Source organism: Myxocyprinus asiaticus, chromosome 8 (assembly GCF_019703515.2).
Source record: "Myxocyprinus asiaticus isolate MX2 ecotype Aquarium Trade chromosome 8, UBuf_Myxa_2, whole genome shotgun sequence".
In the NCBI taxonomy this organism is placed as follows: domain Eukaryota; kingdom Metazoa; phylum Chordata; class Actinopteri; order Cypriniformes; family Catostomidae; genus Myxocyprinus; species Myxocyprinus asiaticus.
The window spans coordinates 26598531-26618308 of record NC_059351.1 but is presented as its reverse complement, the minus strand read 5'-3'; the positions used below and the strand labels follow the sequence as shown (position 1 = coordinate 26618308).

General features: G+C 40.3%; 1 pseudogene; it reads right to left on the bottom strand.

Annotated features, from left to right (window-relative positions):
• Positions 1-267: 267 nt before the first annotated feature.
• The window catches only part of LOC127444740 (transcription factor Dp-1-like), a 28567-nt pseudogene continuing 9056 nt past the window's right edge, over positions 268-19778 (bottom strand).

Genomic DNA, 19778 nt, shown 5'->3' with positions numbered 1-19778 from the left:
TGCCTATGAGGGCCAACCACAACAAAAAATAAGATACAAAATTCAGCCAGTCATTTAAAAAACCCTCAGCAAATAAAATGGACATTTGACAAGATGACACGAATTTAGCCCTGAATGAATGCTACAGCAGCAGTAGCAGTGAATAAATACGATCAATTGAGTGGATCTGGTCATAAGCTACTGAAACTCAAATACTTGAAGAATTAAAAGACTAAAATTACAGCAGGATCACAACACTGAGTTTTCAAACCAGAATTTGGGGAACATAAAAGGTATCTGAATGTGATCCCAGAATTACTGCTCAGTGACTGTGAGCGATGCTGCTTATACATACGCAAAAACATAATTTATTCACTCCAGACTTCTTCTGTCCCATCATGTCCCGTACGGTGCTAATCTTCGTCATCATTGTCATCAATGTCCTCATCATCCTCATTGTCTTCAATGTCCTCATCATCCTCATTGTCTTCATCCTCCATGTATGATATGGGTGTCTCCACTCTGGAGCTGTTGGAGCTGGACGCACCGCGATCACTGAAGAGACACGAGACAGACAGCAGTGTGGGTAAAAACACAGCGGCTGAGCAGTGTGAACAAAATATAACAGTATGATTAATTTCATATAATTGTAACCATGTACATCACAATGTAGTTTTTTTTGCTGTTGCTGGAAATGTATAGTACATTGGTCAGCGTATTGAAAAAACAAAAATAAGTTCCCAACCACAAAACTAAAAATATTTTTTGTGTGGAAAATGTCAAATACAACTCTGAGTGTGTGCAACAAACACCAATCAAGTAGGGCTGGGCAGTGATACAGATTTCCAAATTCAATTCAATTCTGATTTATTTCTGTATATTTCAGTTATAATGTATATATATATACTTCTAACTTGGTACATAACAAAATTACAATTTTACACATTTTAATTTATCAAAAGTTTTTCATCATTTGTCACATTTTAGCTTTTTAACAATTTACAAATCCATGCATTTCATCAATAAATATGATGTCTTGAAATTGCATATATAATATTGCATATATGTGTGTGTGTGTGTGTGTGTGTGTGTGTGTGTGTGTGTGCGCGTTAGGGATGGTAAGATTCACCGATTCGCATCAGGGCATCGGCATAAAAGTTAACGATGCGATGCATCGATTTAAAAAGTGTGCATTGGATACAAGTTGGCATTTGTATCGCGATGCATCATTTCTAACATATTTGCATCGGTAAAAAACGATTTGTTTATATATAATTATTAGTAGATGCGCTACACTTTTATTATTTAGAAAGTGACCAATAATTTGTGACCAATATTTTATATGTAGACTGATTTCTCCTCTCTAAACTGTTTCTCAAGCGCGTTCTCTCATCACCACTGCTGCTACGTGAATATGACGCATCACAACACTACGGAGACCGAAGCGTGTCCTGAGAGCCACATAGAATATAGATTAACATAGCAGAGGTAGAGCTGCATCTTCCACCAAATAATTACAAATCCAATGTTTGGAAACACTTTGGGTTTTATAAGAAAGATGAAAATTTTGATAAAACCCATGCAATTTGTAAAGTATTTCATGCCGCTATAAAATATACAGGCAGTACGACTAATTTAACAATACACTTGAAGTGCCTAAATGGTGTGAGTGCAGAGATGTCTGCCTCCCCCTCCTTGCCCTCGGATTCAGCTGTAGCTACTAGCCGCTGTGGTACCGCTAGCAGGACGCCGGGTGAGCAAACTATTAAAACTTTTTTCACTCCCCGCTGGCTAACAGCTCTGTTCGTTCCAAGGCAATAACCGACGCGATCGCCTTTTTTATTTGTAAAGATATTCAGCCTTATAGCGTTACAGAGAACGAGGGCTTCCAGTACTCCTCCACGTCTTGGAGCTGAGGTACAACATACCAAATAGGAAGCTATTCACCAAGAAACAAATCCCTGTTCTGTACGACAAAGTTAGATGACAGATAGCCGAGTCATTAAGCAATGCCCAAAGAGTTGCAATTACGGTTGATGGCTGGACGTCTTGCGCCACTGACTCATATGTCACTGTCACAGCACACTATATTGATGATGAGTGGGTTTTGCAAAACCACATTCTACAGACTAGAGTGTTCAATGAGGCTCACACAGCGAATAATCTAGCAGTTTTACTGCAGGACGTTTGCCGCGAGTGAAACATCAAAGACAACACAGCGTTGGTCACAGATAATGCAAAAAACATGATACTGGCGGGAGTTGGTGCAGAGATGGACCCCCATGTGCGATGCATCGCGCACACACTTAATCTGGCCTCGCAAAAATCCCTCAAGCTGGACAGGGTGTCAGAGCTTCTGGTGAAAGTGAGGAAGGTGGTAAAGTTTTTTCACAGAAGCCCAAAAGCAACTGAAGTTCTACGTGAAATGCAGGCCCAGTTACAGCTGCCAAACCACAAGCTAATCCATGATGTTTCCACAAGATGGAACAGTTCCTTTGACATGTTAGAGCATTTTTGGGAGCAGCAGCCTGCTGTGTTGAACACCCTGCTGTCAAGGAAGATAAAGAGGGGAGAAGGCATGGCCAGTCTGACAGAGGAAGACATGACACTAATCCAAGAGGTCATCAAATTGATGTCCCCTCTGAAAGTGGCAACCACACTCCTCAGTTAGGAAAAAACCCCCACCATCTCAATGATCTCCCCAATCCAGGCCAAATTACAGAGACATTTCCAGCCAGATGAGAGTGATCTACCAGTATTTTCCCAGATGAAAGAACGATTCAGACAGGACTTTGATGGTCGCTACACATATCTCCAAGACCTCCTCCACTACGCCTCAGCCCTTGATCCATGCTTCAAAGACCTGGCTTTCCTGGATGACAACGACACCAAGGACATGATATTCATGAAGCTAACAGCAGAGGTAGTAAAGATGGATGAAAAGGTAAGAATATACTCAGTATACTGTAGCTAGACTCACACACTCTCTCCCTCTCTCTTGTGTATCAGTTTGTTACTTTTATTTACCTGTGTCTTAAATTATTTCTAGTTTAAGGAAATCTAACAGCTAGTCTCTGGATTATAATAATTATTGTCAGGCAGGGGACAGAAACACACTGAATGAGGGCCAGGCAGCTGAAACAGGAGGTGACAGGAGCCCCCACAGAGAGGAAGAGACAGGTTTGCTTTGTTCTAATAGGAAGTTTAGGAACTGTGGCAAAAGTTATAAAACTAATGTATGTTGATTTGAAGATGCATGTGTTATTATGGTCTAGTATTGTTTGTCACATTTTTTGTAGTATAGTATTGACTGATATAATTTTTCAACACAACTGATAATCCCCTCTTCTCTTCTGTTCTGCTCCTAGATGATGTTCCTCCCAAGAAGAAAACGGCCTTGGACCAGAAGTTTGGGGATTTCCACACTGCGAGACCACAGACGACAAAGAACACAAGGGAGAGAGCTAAGGAGGAAATTTTAAAATACAGAGAAAGGGATTCTTTAGGTCTGAGTGGTGGCATGCTGCAGTGGTGGAAAAAACAAGTGGATCTTCCACTGCTTTCAGCATTGGCAAAGAGCTACCTCTCCATCCCAGCTACAAGTGCACCCTCTGAAAGAGTGTTTAGCATGGCTAGAGACATAGTTACAGCACAGCGCAGTTTACTTCCTCCTAATGTAGGACATTTAAATTAAATTTAGTGTTAATCTGGTTACAGTAGCCTGTGGCTGCCAATAACAGTTGAATACAGTTATGAAAGACCTGTTTGTGAAAGGTTATATTTTTATTTATTTATTATTGTTTATGTTAAAACAGCACCTGCTTTTTGCTCACTGAGTTAGCCTATCTGCTGAAAGCACATTCGTCTGCTGGCAAGTTACGGAACATTTCTTCATTGTTTATCCCTGAGCATCCTTAAATTGTTTCACTGTTAAATGTGTGAGCTGTTAAAAGTGTAACTGAAGACAGAACAGGAAAATAACGTCTGGTTTTATTTAATCTTTTTTTTTTTTTTTTTTTTTTTTTTTGCAGTACAAAGGCCTGTTTGTGAAAGGGCCATGCGTTAGAAGTCAGAAGGCTCTTAAGTTAATTTATGATTTGCTGTCTGTCTGAACCAAATAAATAAAAGCAAACTATCTGTACCATATTGAACTGCATAGCATCATATTTTTTTCCACTGCATCGTATTGCATTGAATCGCATTGTGTTGAATCGAAATCGGATCACACTGCATCCTAATAGGGGTGAATCATATCGCATCGCAAGCTACTTCATATGTATATTTAATGTATCGTAGGATATGCATCGAGATGCACATCCCTAGTGTGTGTATATATACACACACACAGGTGGCCAAAAGTTTGGAATAATGTACAGAGTATGCTGTTTCGGAAGGAAATTGATACATTAATTCACCAAAGTGGCATTCAACTGATCATAAAGTATAGTCAGGACATTACTGATGTAAAAAACAGCACCATCACTATTTGAAAAAAGTCATTTTTGATCAAATCTAGACAGGCCCCATTTCTAGCAGCCATCACTCCAACACCTAATCCTTGAGTAATCATGCTAAATTGCTAATTTGGTACTAGAAAATCACATGCCATTATATCAAACACAGTTCTGGTTCATTAACTGAAGCTTTACATTGTCTTTGTGTTTGAGTTGCCACAATATGCAATAGACTGGCATGTCTAAGGTCAATATTAGGTCAAAAATGGCAAAAAAAAAAAAAAAAAAACGATTTCTCTAGAAACTTGTCAGTCAGTCATTATTTTGATGAATGAAAGGCTATACAATGCTTGACATTGCAAAAAAAAACTGAAGATTTCATACAAAGGTTTACACTACAGTCTTCAAAGACAACTGGCTCTAACAAGGACAGAAAGAGATGTGGAAGGCCAGATGTACAATTAAACAAGAGGATAAGTACATCTAGTTTGAGAAATAGATGCCTCACATGTCCTCAGCTGACAGCTTCATTAAATTCTACCAGCTCAACACCAGTTTCATGTACAACAGTAAAAAGAAGACTCAGGGGTGCAGGCCTTATGGGAAGAATTGCAAAGAAAAAGCCACTTTTGAAACAGAAAATCAAAAAGAAAAGGTTAGAGTGGGCAAAGAAACACAGACATTGGACAACAGATAATTGGAAAAGAGTGTTAATGGTTAACCCCATTGAGCTTTTGTGGGATCAGCTAGACTGTAAGGTGCGTGAGAAGTGCCCGACAAGACAGCCACCTCTATGGCAAGTGCTATAGGAAGCGTGGGGTGAAATGTCACCTGAGTATCTGGACAAACTGATAGCTAGAATGACAAGGATCTGCAAAGCTGTCATTGCTGCACATGGAGGATTTTTTGAAAAAATTTTCAAATTGTAATAGTAATTTTTCATGTTATTAATGTCCTGTCTATACATTGTGATCAGTTGAATGCCACTTTGGTAAATAAAAGTACCAATTTCTTTCCATAAGAGCAAAATTTGTACATTATTTCAAACTTTTGGCCACCAGTGTATACTATATATACAGTACACACACATGTTTATTGTTTCATGCATAATTTGGTCTATTTACAAGTATTTATACTGATTTGTAGAACGCATGCTAAAACAGTACGGTCTCTTTAAGAATAGCGGCAGTTCAGAAGCGTTTCTGTTGAGCGCATATTAACAAGAGCCAAAAACTTAAACTGCAACAACAACAACAAAAAAAAAAACATCTTTTTCGGGCCTCTTTTTGGTCTTTTACTGAAGATTGTGTAGGATTTTCTATGGGTGTATCTCATTGTTGGGCCTCATGTGCTCAGATAGGAGACAAAGGCAGGCCTACACAGTCATAAAGCCTGACTGAGGCCTGTAGGAACACTCAAAGCCTGATAACACAAAACCGGCACCAAAATCAATCAAAGGGAGTCCAAACAGACTACAGATCCCATCAAGACTTGCTCTCAACTCCTATTGGATGAAATGCACGTCAGAACGCATCCTTCAACCATGATGTCATCGAGAGTATAAAACCCCGGAGATTCCTTCTAAGCCTTGCTACCAGCGACAGTATTCGCCGCATCTAGTTGCAGCCCTGCTGTTCCCAGGTGTAGCCTCGCTGCCCAAGGAAGTAACGTGGATACCTGAACTTTGGCCAAACAATCTCCATCTCGCCGGACGTTCCACCGAGCATGCTAACGGATACGAAGGAGACCGCTGAAATCCGCGTCTAACCCTTTTGCCTGCAGAAGTGAAGAAAGATTTCTCTTCCTTCTTCAACCGAGTTGACTTCACTGATTTCTCCGCCAACCCGCAGAGAATCAGCCACCGTACCGCCCACCAACAGAGTGAGGAAACGGCCTCCCGTCATCACCCGAGCTTCGAGGAACCGAGTCCGAGTCAAACGACGGACGAACAAACATTCTACCTGCGTCATCACATGACACAAGTAAGAGGTTTACGTCTGGGCAGAGATAGATTATTATAGTGTGTTATTCTTGTGTATCAAGGTTATTGCTTGAACAGTTTACGGACCGCCGAGTCCGCTCATTGCTGCTAATAATACTCAAGGTATCACTGTAACTTACTGTTACCACGAATGAGATTTGCTGTGTTGTCATCCACCCACGTTGGGCTGTTTGTGCATTTCCGCCATCACGGGTGAGACCGGCACATTGGTTTTATCCATTAAAGAACCAACGACCGTGGTGGATGGATTACGAGCCATTCACCACGTCTCCGAGTGATAAAACGAATGGTTGCCGTCTCTCCCACGATCGCTAAACTGGCTTCGGTGCCATCACCCTGTTCTCTTTCTCTCGTACTAACCACACACACACACGACCCCTCACAAACATACCCGCGCACACATTTGGCGAACACATAACTTGCCGAAAGATCCCAGCTTCATCCCTAAGTTATTGTACCAGCGGTATTCATACCACATGTTAGAAGGGCAGACACCATTAACCAGTCTCTCCGCCCACAGTCGCGGCCACATTCTCTGGCCGGAAACCTCACGTGACCACGAGAACCACGCCTGCCATTTTGTGTGCACTCCTCCTCTCCTTACACACATACACCCTTTCACACACACAAACACCTCTACCCTCCTCTCATGTATTATAGGCTTATCTGTTACCATATCTAATCATGTTACTGTTTAGTTTGTAGTTGAAAGTTTATTGACTGCATTGTATTGATTATTAATTGATATTACTGCATCAATAAACTTTGTTATACTTTCAAGAGAAGTGTTTTGGTATTGTTCTGCATGCACCTGTGACAAGGGCTGGCAGGGGATGTCAGTGCTCAGATTCAAGCCTTCATTGTTCCCCTTTTGAATGTCGATGTTCTCTGGACGTCGACTTTCTTAAGAGAACAATCCTATACTGAGATGCTATACTGTCTGGTTATTAGTTCCCGATTCCAGCGTGGTGCCCCGACAATATTAATTCTTATAAATATTCTACTGATTTTGATAATTTATAGTTATCTTTGATGATTGTTGATTTGAAGGATTAATAAGCTAATGTCGATTCTAATCAAAGTTCTATTGATTTTAATAATTAATAATTATCTTCAATAATTATTAATTATTGCTAATAACCAAACCCGCTCCTGAACGAAGCCCCAACACTCATGAAAAAATGTCTAGGTCGTATTTCAAGCAAAAAGATAAATAAGATGAAAAAAAAAAAAAGAAACCTATGTTAAGAGCCATTGAATTATTATTATTTTTTTTTTTTTTTGCAGAGTAACATTATTTTCAAGTCAATTAAACACATTTACCCACATACCCTAACCCTCACTACAGTGTTGTCTTAATGCAATATGTAATTTCTTGTTTTTTGATTTTGTGGTGAAATATGACCAGGATAAGTTCTTGACAGGTTTGTGAGATTCACCACTATATCACGTGCAAAATCTTTATTTATACATCTAGGAGAAAAAGATTGTCTGTACGAGTTCCAGTCAGAACGTGATCAGTCATGAAGATCATGAGATACTCACATGGCCACATGTGACAATTCTCCAATCAACTGGTTAATGGCACCTTGAGCCATTTCTACAACAACAGACACACAAACAAATCAATATCATGAATGTAAACATCATCAGAGAGAGAGAAAGCATGTGTGAAAAACGAGAATGCTTCTGACCAGTGACGTATGGCTGCAGGGCTTTAGAAATGAGAGTCTTTGCGATCTTCAGCTGCTCTGGACTGCAGCGGCCCGACTCCAGTCCAAACGCCATTCCCATCCGCTTCAGGACTTCCATATCTCATGAATCTCAAACATGTTGTCAAAGTTAAACAGATACTCAAACCTGCAGAGGCCACAAACACAGAAGAACAGGGTGAATTCCAGTGGAAAGTGAGTAGTACCTCTACGCCAGCTCATACATCACATTTCATACGTAAATTGCAGTAAAATGCTGATTTTAGTAGTTCTGTTTAATAAGACGACATGCGTCTTCAGTAACTGAACTCCTGGAAACATGAATCCACTTAAATGAAGAAAAAAAAAAACAACAACAAAACACTGATCTGAAGTATTGATGCAATACAATGAGAAAACTCATTTTGAAATATTTATTTTAGGGCTGTCAATCAATGCATTTTTTTTTTCATAGAATTAATTATATGACATGCTGATTAATCAGATTAATTGCACTTAATCATAAATAACTATTGGCTAAAAAAAGGCCCGCAAATCAATATAATTCAATATAATAATCAAAACAATTATAAATATAATATATGGTAATACAGATAATGAATATATAATAATCAAAATAATTATAAACATAATAATTGAGATAATATAAAATAATTATAAATATAATATATAATAATTATAATTCAGATAAATCAAAGACATTTTGTCATTGTAATTAGACTTAAAAAAAATATAGATTTAGGTGAAGTTTCAGTTTTTTCAGACTTTTCTTGTTTCAGTTTAGTTTTCATTTTAGTTTTAGTATTTTATGGCTGTCAAAGCTAAAGTGTTTACGGATATCATGTAAATATATCACCCTGTAGCAGCCATATCACCCTTAGCACCCGCATAGTGGTACAGTCCAGTGAGTTAGTAAACAACAAAGCAACAGGTGTGTGTTTGTTTGGAGATTTTCTTTATATTATACTGCTTTTGTTATGATTTTTTCGTGCGTTTCTTTTATTTAAAAGTCAGTGTTCATTTCAGTTGTTCTTTCTGAGATTTATTTTACGGATGGATAGCATGGCTATGAACATGAGGATAGAACAAATGATGACAAGAAAGGAAATGGACACAAAGAATGAAGGAGAGGAGAGAAGACAAAGTTCGGCAAACTGAGAATGACAAAAGAAAAGAGAAATGACAACGAGAAAGGACATGGAACAAGCAAAGGTGTAGGAAGTGAACAACAAGAGAGTGGGAAGAACGTGAGTGGAGAACAGAGAGTGAAATATTGCAAGGAGCTAACAGTAGAGGTGGAAGGAACTGAGAATGTTTCCATGATGGAGTATTGAAGGAGCAGTGTGGAGAAGTGATGGGCTGCAGAGTGAGAAGCGAAAGGATTTATGAACTAACAATGAAAGATGGAGGCAAAGAGCAAACTAATGGATGGGGTGAGAGTAAAAGGAGCGATGGTGCATGCCAGAGACATTATTAACAACGAGATGGTGGTGTCTTTTATCAATCTACCGGTGTATCTAGAAGACGAAAAGATATTCACTAAACTGGAAAAAATGCTTTCAGCAATCAAATGACGGGTATGGCCTGGAACAGAGACAGTTGATGGAACAAGATTTCTAAAGGTTCGTTTCACTGAGCAAGTGCGTTCACATCCATGTTCTACAAAGTTTGAGAGAGGGGCTAGGAATGCAAGGGGGGTAGCAATAATGATTAAAAAAGACAGTGTAGAAGATATAAAGGAGGTGTACAAAGATCAGATAGGGAGGATATTAGTAATTGAGTTCAAATGTAAGATAGAATTTAGATTCATTAATATATATGTCCCAAACATAGAAATAGATAGGAAAGAAATTATAGAGGTGTTAAAAGGGTAAATTGTGGGGAGGTGTATTGTAGTAGGGGACTTTAATATTAAATGTAGTAGGCTTGATGTAGGGAAGGGGGTAAAATTTAGATGGGAGAAATCGAGGGCGATGTTGAAAGGTAAAGGACTGATAGATGTGTGGAGGTATGAGAACCCAGAGAAGAGAGAATTCACTAGGAGACAGATGAGGAATGGGATTTTAAAACAGAGTAGAATAGATTTAGTGTTAGTACAGGGGAAAATTATTAGGTATATAGATGGAATAAGGCACCAGGAAAATAGTTTAAGTGATCATGACGGGGTTAGGTTTAAAATTAAAGTAGGGAGTGAGGAGGTAGGGGGAGGGATGTGGATTTTGAATGCAGGGTCTATTGAGGAGGAAGAATATGAGCAACAGATCAGGGACATTTTAGATAAGGAAAATGAGAGGATAAAGGAATCTAAGGAGAGAGATTGGATAGATGATAGTATAGGGGAAAGATGGGAGGAGATAAAGAATAAAGTAAAACTAGTTAGTATTAGGCATAGCAAGAAAAGATGAGAAAAGATGGAGGAAGAGAGGGTATTGAGAGAAAGATTGAGGGTGGAGTTGAGCAGAGCTGAAGATGAGGAGGGTTACAGTATGGAAAAATATGTTGAGGTGAAGATGTAGAGAAGTATGAGAGAGAGAAATATAAAGGAGCAATCCTGAGAAGAAAGGAGAAGCATGCGCTGGGGGGTGAAAAGTGCACAGGGTACTTCCTAGGACTGGAGAAAAGGAGGCAGAGTAGGACATACATAAATGAAATAAACACAAAGGACGGAGTGGCAATAAAAGTTTATGTGGATATATTGGAGAGGGTCCAGGAGTTTTACGGGGAGTTATACAAGAGGAGAGGAGTGGAGGAGAAAAGTATAGATGAAGTCCTAGAAAGTGTGGAAAGTGAGTTGAGTGAAGAAGGTAGGAGGTGGTGTGATAGGAAAATAGATGAGGAAGAAGTGATAGAAGCGATAGACGGATTAAGAAGTGGGAAGTGATGGGATAGGAATAGAGTGGTATAAAGTATATAAAAAAAGAGATAGCACCAATACTAGTGGAGGTGTTTAGGGGGATGGAAAGAACAGGGATAATGCAGGATAGGATGGTAGAGGGGGTGATAAAGTTGTGTATAAGAAGGGTAACAAATTAGATTTATAAAATTATAGGCCAATTAGTTTATTAAATGTGGATTATAAAATACTAAATTATTAGCAAATAGGATAAAAAGAGTGATAGGGGACATAGTTCAACCAATGCAGAGTTATAGCATACCAGGTAGGGATATAGCGGATATAATAGGGACAGATAGGGATGTGATTGAGTATATGAAGCAAGATAAGATAGGGGGAATAGTGTTAGGGATAGATTGGAACAAGGCCTTCGATAGAGTAGAGCACAAATTTTTGTATAGGACATTAGAGAAGTTTGGTTTTGGGGGAGAATGATGGGATGGGTGAAGAGACAAAATTGCCATATGGAGGGAGATGCGTAATAAACCAATATGCGTATGACACAGCAATCACAGTGAGGGAGGGTGGAAGTGTGGTATGGGTTTTAGAGTTAGTAAGGAAGTATGGGAGGGCATCTGGGGCTAAAATAAATAAAGTCAAATCAGAATGAATGTATATATGAGCGGTAGAGAAAATAGACGTGGGATTTAGAGTAGAGGATAAGTGTACGAAGGTGTTGGGGGTGCACTTAGGGGTGGAAAGTAAGGCGGCAAGGGATGTGACGTGGGCAGGGGTGATAAAGAAGATAAGAATGGTATGTACAGCGTGGAGAGGAAGTTAAGATTAAAAGGGAAAATAATTGTTGTTAACAGTCTTTTGTTATCAGTATGTGATGAGTGTTATTGAAATGCCAGAGTGGGTAATGAATGAGTTGAATAAAATTGTGTGTGATTTTATATGGGAAGGGAAGGGGGTGAAAATTGCACAGAAAACACTGGTGGGGAAGAGGTGGGAAGGAGGTTTAAACCCGATGGACTTAGAAATAAGAAATAAAAAAGACTGCAATGAAAATAAAAACTGTACAAAAATATATGGTAGGGAAGTGGAACTATGGGTGGAAGGAATTTTTAAGGAAATATATTGATGATGTAGGAGGAATAGATGATAATGTCTGGTACATGGGTTTTAAACAGTCAAAGACTATAAGGATACCAGAAATTTACAGGGAGGTGGTGGAGGCATGGAGGCGTTTTCTACTTAAGCTAGATTATGAGTTTGATGGAATACAAATGTTTGTAAACCTACCTCTGTTTTTAAATGAAAAGTTCAAATATAACAACAAAACGCTATATGAACCCAAATTCATGAAAGGTGGTATAAAGCAAGTAAAAGACATTATTTACGAGGTAATTCCGGTGATTCCATAAGTGATTTTGAAGGGATGGAAAATAAAGAGAAGGTAAATAAAATATATGAAAGAATAAAATCACGTATACCTGTGAAATGGGCTACTATCATTAAAAGATGATGTGTAAATAAAAAAGAACAATGTATGCCTGAGATATATGTGATGGAAGATGAAGAGAAATTTAAAATAAAGGATATGAGTGTGAAAAAGGTGTATAGATGGCTAATAGTTGATGTGATAAAAAAGCCAGCAGTGGAAAAAGTGTGGTGCAGAGTGTTTGAAAATATGGTCCAATTTAAATGTAAAATATAACAGCATAGAATGTGAGAATAATTATTTCTTAATAAGGCATAACAGAATGTATACAAATGTGGTGTTAAATAAAATAAACAATGATGCAAATGTGATGTGTGATGTTTGTAGCAGTGGTTATGAGAGTTTTTTACATAATTTTTGAAATGTGACATTTTAGTTGATTTTATTTTTATTTTTTGAAAGTGCTGTTAAAAGAAAACTGGGATGTGGAGTTCGATTCAGAGGAAGGGTAGAAGAAAATGTTTTTGTTTGGTTTGTTTGAAAAAAGGGAAATTTTGCTTAATTTTGTTTTAAGCCATGGCAGACTTGCGGTCATCTCAGAAGGAACTTTGCACACTTTGAGGGGAGGGCGGTAAAAATAAACGATTTATTTAAAGCAATAATGAAGAGACGTTGAATTGATCTGTGAATATGGAGGGAAGGAATAAGTTTTTGTTTTAATAAAATTTATTTTGATAAGTCAGAAGGTTTTATTTTTTGTGTTATATGATTTTGGAGTTGTAAATGAGATTTTGTGAAAAAGAGCTCTCTTTGGGTTGGGGAAAGGTCAAAGATTTTTCTAGGATGTAAAAGTGTGTTCAAATTATTGGTTCTGCCTGTAAATATTATATTGAATAATGAAAATGTAAATTAGTGAATTGAAAGAAAACTAAAAAAAGATTAAAAAAAATTAATTAAAAAAAAAAGTAGCTCAAGACCGGTTGCCCACTGAAGCTAAGCAGGGTTGAACCAGGCCAAATCAAATCAAATCAAATCACTTTTATTGTCACACAACCATATACACAAGTGCAATGGTGTGTGAAATTCTTGGGTGCAGTTCCGATCAACATAGCAGTCGTGACAGTGATGAGACATATACCAATTTACAATAACATCAAATTAACACAACACAATTTAAAGTCTAATATACACATAATTACACACAACACAATATACAAATAATAACATACACTGTACAGTATACAATACACACAATATAGATACACATTATTCAATAAAAATAAAAATAAAAAAATAAAAAAAGTATAAATAGTACTATATATATAGAATGTACAGTAGGTTGTATTGTACTGTATTGACATTCAGGCTGTCAGTTGATAGTATAATTTTTAATTAATTTAATTAAATTAATAGTTAAATAGTAAGTTGTTAAGAGAGAATATAATATAATAATAATATAATTTATGACAGTCCGGTGTGAGATATAAGAGTAATAAAGTGCAGTGCTGATGTATTTTGAACGTGGGAGATCAAGAGTTCAAAAGTCTGATTGCTTGGGGGAAGAAGCTATCATGGAGTCGGCTGGTGAGGGTCCTGATGCTGCGATACCGCCTGCCTGATGGTAGCAGTGAGAACAGCCCATGGCTCGGGTGGCTGGAGACTCTGATGATCCTCCGAGCTTTTTTCACACACCACCTTGTATATATTTCCTGGAGGGAGGGAAGCTCACCTCCGATGATGTGTCTGGCAGTTCACACCACCCTTTGCAGTGCTTTGCGTTTGTGGGCAGTGCTATTGCCGTACCAGGCGGAGATGCAGCCAGTCAGGATGCTCTCTACAGTGCAGGTGTAGAACCGTGTGAGGATGTGGCAGTTCATTCCAAACTTCCTCAGCCATCTCAGGTAGAAGAGGCGCTGATGAGCCTTCTTCACAACGACTTCAGTGTGGATGGACCATGCGAGTTCCTCAGTGATGTGGACACCCAGGAACTTGAAGCTGCTGACTCTCTCCACTGGTGCTCCATTGATGGTGATGGGACTGTGTTCTCTGTCTTTTCTTCTGAAGTCCACCACAAGCTCTTTGTCTTACTGACGTTGAGGGAGAGGTTGTGCTCCTGACACCAGTGTGTCAGAGTGTGCACCTCCTCTCTGTAGGCTGTTTCATCACTGTCAGTGATCAGACCTACCACCATCGTGTCATCAGCAAACTTAATGATGGCATTGGAGCTATGTGTTGCCACACAGTCATGTGTGTACAAGGAATACAAGAGTGGGCTGAGAACACAGCCCTGTGGGGCTCCAGTGTTGAGGGTAAGTGATGAGGAGATGTTGCTGCCTATTCTAACCATCTGGCGTTTGCTTGACAGGAAGTCCAGGATCCAGCTGCATAGCGAGCTGTTTAAGCCCAGAGCCCGGAGTTTCTCATCTAGCTTGGAGGGCACTATGGTGTTGAATGCTGAGCTGTAGTCTACAAACAGCATTCTCACATAAGTGTTCTTTTTTTCCAGGTGGGAGAGAGCAGTGTGTATTGTAGATGCAATGGCATCATCAGTGGAGCGGTTGTTGCAGTAAGCAAACTGCAATGGGTCTAGAGAGAGAGGCAGCACAGAGCAGATGTAATCTCTGATTAGTCTCTCAAAGCATTTGCTGATGATGGGGGTCAGTGCAACAGGACGCCAGTCATTTAAGCAAGTGATTTTTGATTGCTTTGGTACAGGAACAATGGTGGACGTTTTAAAGCATGTGGGGACTACAGACAAAGAGAGGGAAAGGTTGAAAATGTCTGTAAAAACACCAGCCAGCTGGTTCGCGCACGCTCTGATGACGCGGCCCGGAATGCCGTCTGGGCCCACGGCTTTGCGGATATTCACCCGTCGGAAGGATCGGGTTACATCCGCTACAGAGACGGAGAGTGAACTAACCTCTGTAGCTTCGGCCGCGAGAGCTCTCTCCGCGAGGGCGGTGTTATTTCCCTCAAAACAAGCATAAAAGTATTTAGCTCATCCGGGAGAGAGGCAGCGGTGTTCATGGCGGAGTTTTTATTCCCTTTAAAGTCCGTGATGATGTTAATTCCCTGTCACATGCTTCTAGAGTTGGTGGTGTTAAACTGTCCTTCAATCTTGTTCCTGTACTGGCGTTTTGCTGTTCTGATAGTTTTTCGGAGGGCATAACTGGCTTGTTTATGCTCCTCCACATTAAGTGCCGCGCGAACATTGTTATTTATCCATGGCTTCTGGTTCGGATAGATCCGTGTTGTTCTGGTCGGAACGATGTCCTCCACGCACTTTTTGATGAAACACATTATGCTATCAGCGTAAAGCTCGATGTCACTTTAGGAGGCGGACTGGAACATCTCCCAGTCCGTGTGATCAAAACAGTCCTGTAGCGTAGAGTCTGATTGGTCCGACCAGCACTGGATCGTTCTGAGGGTGGGTGCTTCCTGTTTCAGTTTCTGCCTGTAAGCGGGCAGAAGCAGAATGGAAGAGTGGTCCGAATTGCCAAATGGTGGGCGGGATTTGTAGCCATCCCGGAAGGGAGAGTAGCAATGGTCCAAAACCCGGTCCCCTCGTGTGTTGAAACTAATGTGTGCTGGTGGTATTTTGGTGCGACTGATTTGAAACTGGCTTTATTAAAGTCCCTGGTCACAATGAACGCGGCCTCAGGGTGCGCGGTTTCCTGCTGACTTATACTCCCATACAGTTCCTTGAGTGCCCGGTCTGTGTCGGCTTGTGGCAGGATGTACACAGCAGTGATAATGACCGCTGTGAATTCCCTCGGTAGCCAGAATGGTCGACACAGAAGCATGAGAAATTCCAGATCAGGAGAGCAGAAAGACTTGATAGAATGTACGTTCCTCTGATCACACCAGGATTTGTTGATCATAAAACATACACCACCACCTCTGCTTTCACCTGAGAGGTCTTTCGCTCTGTCCGCTCGGTGCACGGAGAACCCCGCGGGTTCAATGGCTGGGTCTGGAATCTCAGCAGACATCCAAGTTTCCGTAAGGCAGATAATGCAGCAGTCCCTCGTCTCTCGTTGGAAAGAGATCCGCGCTTTCAGCTCACAGAGCTTGTTGTCCAGAGACTGAACATTTGCCAGTAGAATACTGGGTAGCGGGGGTTGATTTGCGTGGCGTCTTACTCTGATGAGAATGCCAGCTCTGTTTCCCCTTTTCCTCCTGCGTTTCCGCGTCCAGACTGCACAGACAAAGGGCTCCGCTTGCGTGTTTGTAAACAGCGGGTCGGCATTGAGAAATTTGAAGTCCAGTTTATGGTGTGAAATTGCTGAACCAATGTCCAAAAGTGTTTGTCTGTCGTAGACAATAAGGCAGACAACATCTAAGACAAAAAACATAAGAATTGTGAACAAAACAAACAAAACACTACCATGTTGTATCGGAGCTCGCAACGCGGCAGCCATACTCTGCGCCATCTTGAGTCCAATGGTGTCTCCCATCCAGTACCTGGATGGGAGACCTCCTGGGGAAAATAAGGTCGCTGCCAGAAGAGGTGTTAGGGAGGCCAGCAGTAGGTGCTCACCCTGTAGTCTATGTGGGTCCTAATGCCCCAGTATAGTGACGGGGACACTATACTTTAAAAAGGCACCGCCCTTCGGATGAGATGTTAAACCAAGGTCCTGACTCTCTGTGGTCATTAAAAATCCCAGGGCACTTCTCGTAAAAGAGTAGGGGTGTAACCCTGGTGTCCTGGCCAAATTCTCCCCATTGGCCCTTCTCAATCATGGCCTCCTAATAATCCCCATCCATAAATTGGCTCTATAACTCTACTTTCTCCTCACCACCAATAGCTAGTGTGGTGAGCAAACTGGCGCACTATGGCTGCTGCTGCATCATCTAGGTGGATGCTGCACACTGGTGGAGTTTGAGCAGAGTCCCCTGTTCACTGTGTAAAGTGCTTTGAGTGTAGTGTCTGAAAAAGCGCTATATAAATGCAACATTTCATTCATTCATTCAACATTCATTCATGTTTTGTGTTGTTAAATTTCTCAGGGCAGTCTAGTGTTACCGCTAGTGTCATTTTCATGTTTAATGAAGGCATAGTATAAAGGTTTTAAATTTGTAAGTATACTGTGCATCAAAAACTAAAACTTAAATTAATCTGAGGTCATTTGTATTTTATTTTAGTTAGTTTTGGAGTCATGTTAGATTTATTTTTATTTCAGTTAACAAAGAAGTTTTCATTTAGTTTTCATTAACGATTATAACACTGGATGAGACAACACAAAAAGTGTCTTTTTCTTTATTGAATATACATTGCATTCAGAAAGTATTCAGACCCCTTCATTTTTTTCACATTTTGTTATGTTGCAGCCATATGCTAAAATGCTTTACACTCCATACCGCAAAAACAGATTTTTGATAACTTTGCAAATGTATAAAAATAAAAAAAACTCTACCACCCCTGGAGACGTGAATTCGAATCCAGGGTGTGCTGAGTGACTCCAGCCAGGTCTCCTAAGCAACCAAATTGGCCCGATTGCTAGGGAGGGTAAAGTCACATGGGGTAACCTCCTCATGGTCACGATTAGTGGTTCTCGCTCTAAATGGGGCGCGTGGCAAGTTGTGCGTGGATCACGGAGAGTAGTGTGAGCCTCCACATGCAGAGTCTCCGCGGTGTCATGCACAACGAGCCACGTGATAAGATGCACAGATTGGCGGTCTCAGAAACGGAGGCAACTGAGACTGGTCCTCCGCCACCCGGATTGAGGTGAGTAACCACGAGGACCTACTAAGTAGTAGGCATTAGTAATTGGGAGAAAAGGGGATAAAAAAAAATAATAAAAAAAAACTGAAATATCACATAAGTAATATTTTGCTCAGGTGCATCTTTGAGATGTTTCTACACTTTGGAGTGATATATAAGTTCTCACAGCTAAAAATGCATATCAGAACAAGTACCAGGCCATGAGGTCAAAGGAATTGCCTGAAGAGACAGGATTGTGTTGTGGCACTGATCTGGGGAAGGCTACAAAAAATTTTGGCTGCTTTGAAGGTTCCCTGAGCACAGTGTGCTCCATAATTCTTAAATGGAAGTTTGAAACAACCAGGACTCTTCCTAGAGCTGGCCACCCGGCCAAACTGAGCAATCGGGGTAGAAGGGCCTTGGTAAGAGAGGTGACCAAGAACCCGAAAGTCACTCTGGTTGAGCTCTAGAGATCATGTGTGAAGATGGGAGAAACTTGCAGAAGGACAACCATCACTGCAACACTCCACCGATCTGGGCTTGATAGCAGAGTGGTCAGACAGAAGCCTCTCCTCAGTGTAGACACATTAAAGCCCGCTCGGAATTTGCAAAAAAGCACATAAAAGACTCTCCGGCTGTGAGAAATAAGATTCTCTGGTCTGACGAAACAAAGATTGAACTTTCTGGCCTCAATTCCAAGCGTCATGTCTGGAGGAAACCAGGCACCGCTCATCACCTGCACAATACCATGCCAAAGGTGAAGCACGGTGTTGGTAGTATCAGGCTGTGGGGGTGTTTTTCAGCAGCAGGGATTGGTCAGGGTTGAAGGAAAGCTGAATGCAGCAAAATACAGAGATATCCTTAATGAAAACCTGGTCCAGAGTGCTCAGGACCTCAGACTGGGCCGAAGGTTCACCTTCCAACAGGACAATGACCCTTAACACACAGCCAAGAAAACACAAGAGTGGCTTAGGGACAACTCTGTGAATGTCCTTGAGTGGCCCAGCCAGAGACAGGACTTGATCCCAATCGAACACCTCTGGAGAGCGAAAGTTCCGTGGTCCACTGAAAATGGCGGTCCACTGACAGTCCCCATACAACCTGACAGAGCTTGAGAGGATCTGCAGAGAAGAATGGCAGAAAATCTCCAAATCCATGTGTGCAAAGCTTGTCGCATCATACCCAAAAAGACTTGAGGCTGTAATCACTGCCAAAGGTGCTTCAACCAAGTACTGAGTTAAAGGTCTGAATACTTATGTCAATGTGATATTTCAGTTTTCTCTTTTTAATAAATGTATTATTACATTTATAAAGTTATTAAAAATCTGTTTTTTGCTTTGTCATTATGGCATATGGAGTGTAGATTGATGTGAAAAAATTAAATAATTTAAAGCATTTTAGCATTAGGCTGCAACATAACAAAATGTGAAAAAAATGAAGGGGTCTGAATACTTTCTGAATGCACTGTAAGCCTATCGACAGTGATCCATGATTAATTGCGTAAATTTTTTTATATAACACCAAATTAACACAATCGACAGCCTTAATCAATATACTGTATGATTATATCGGCACATAATGTAGAGCACTTGAAAATACATCAATGCCACTTTGAATCGGAAAGTTACTTTGATCACACAGAAGCAAAAT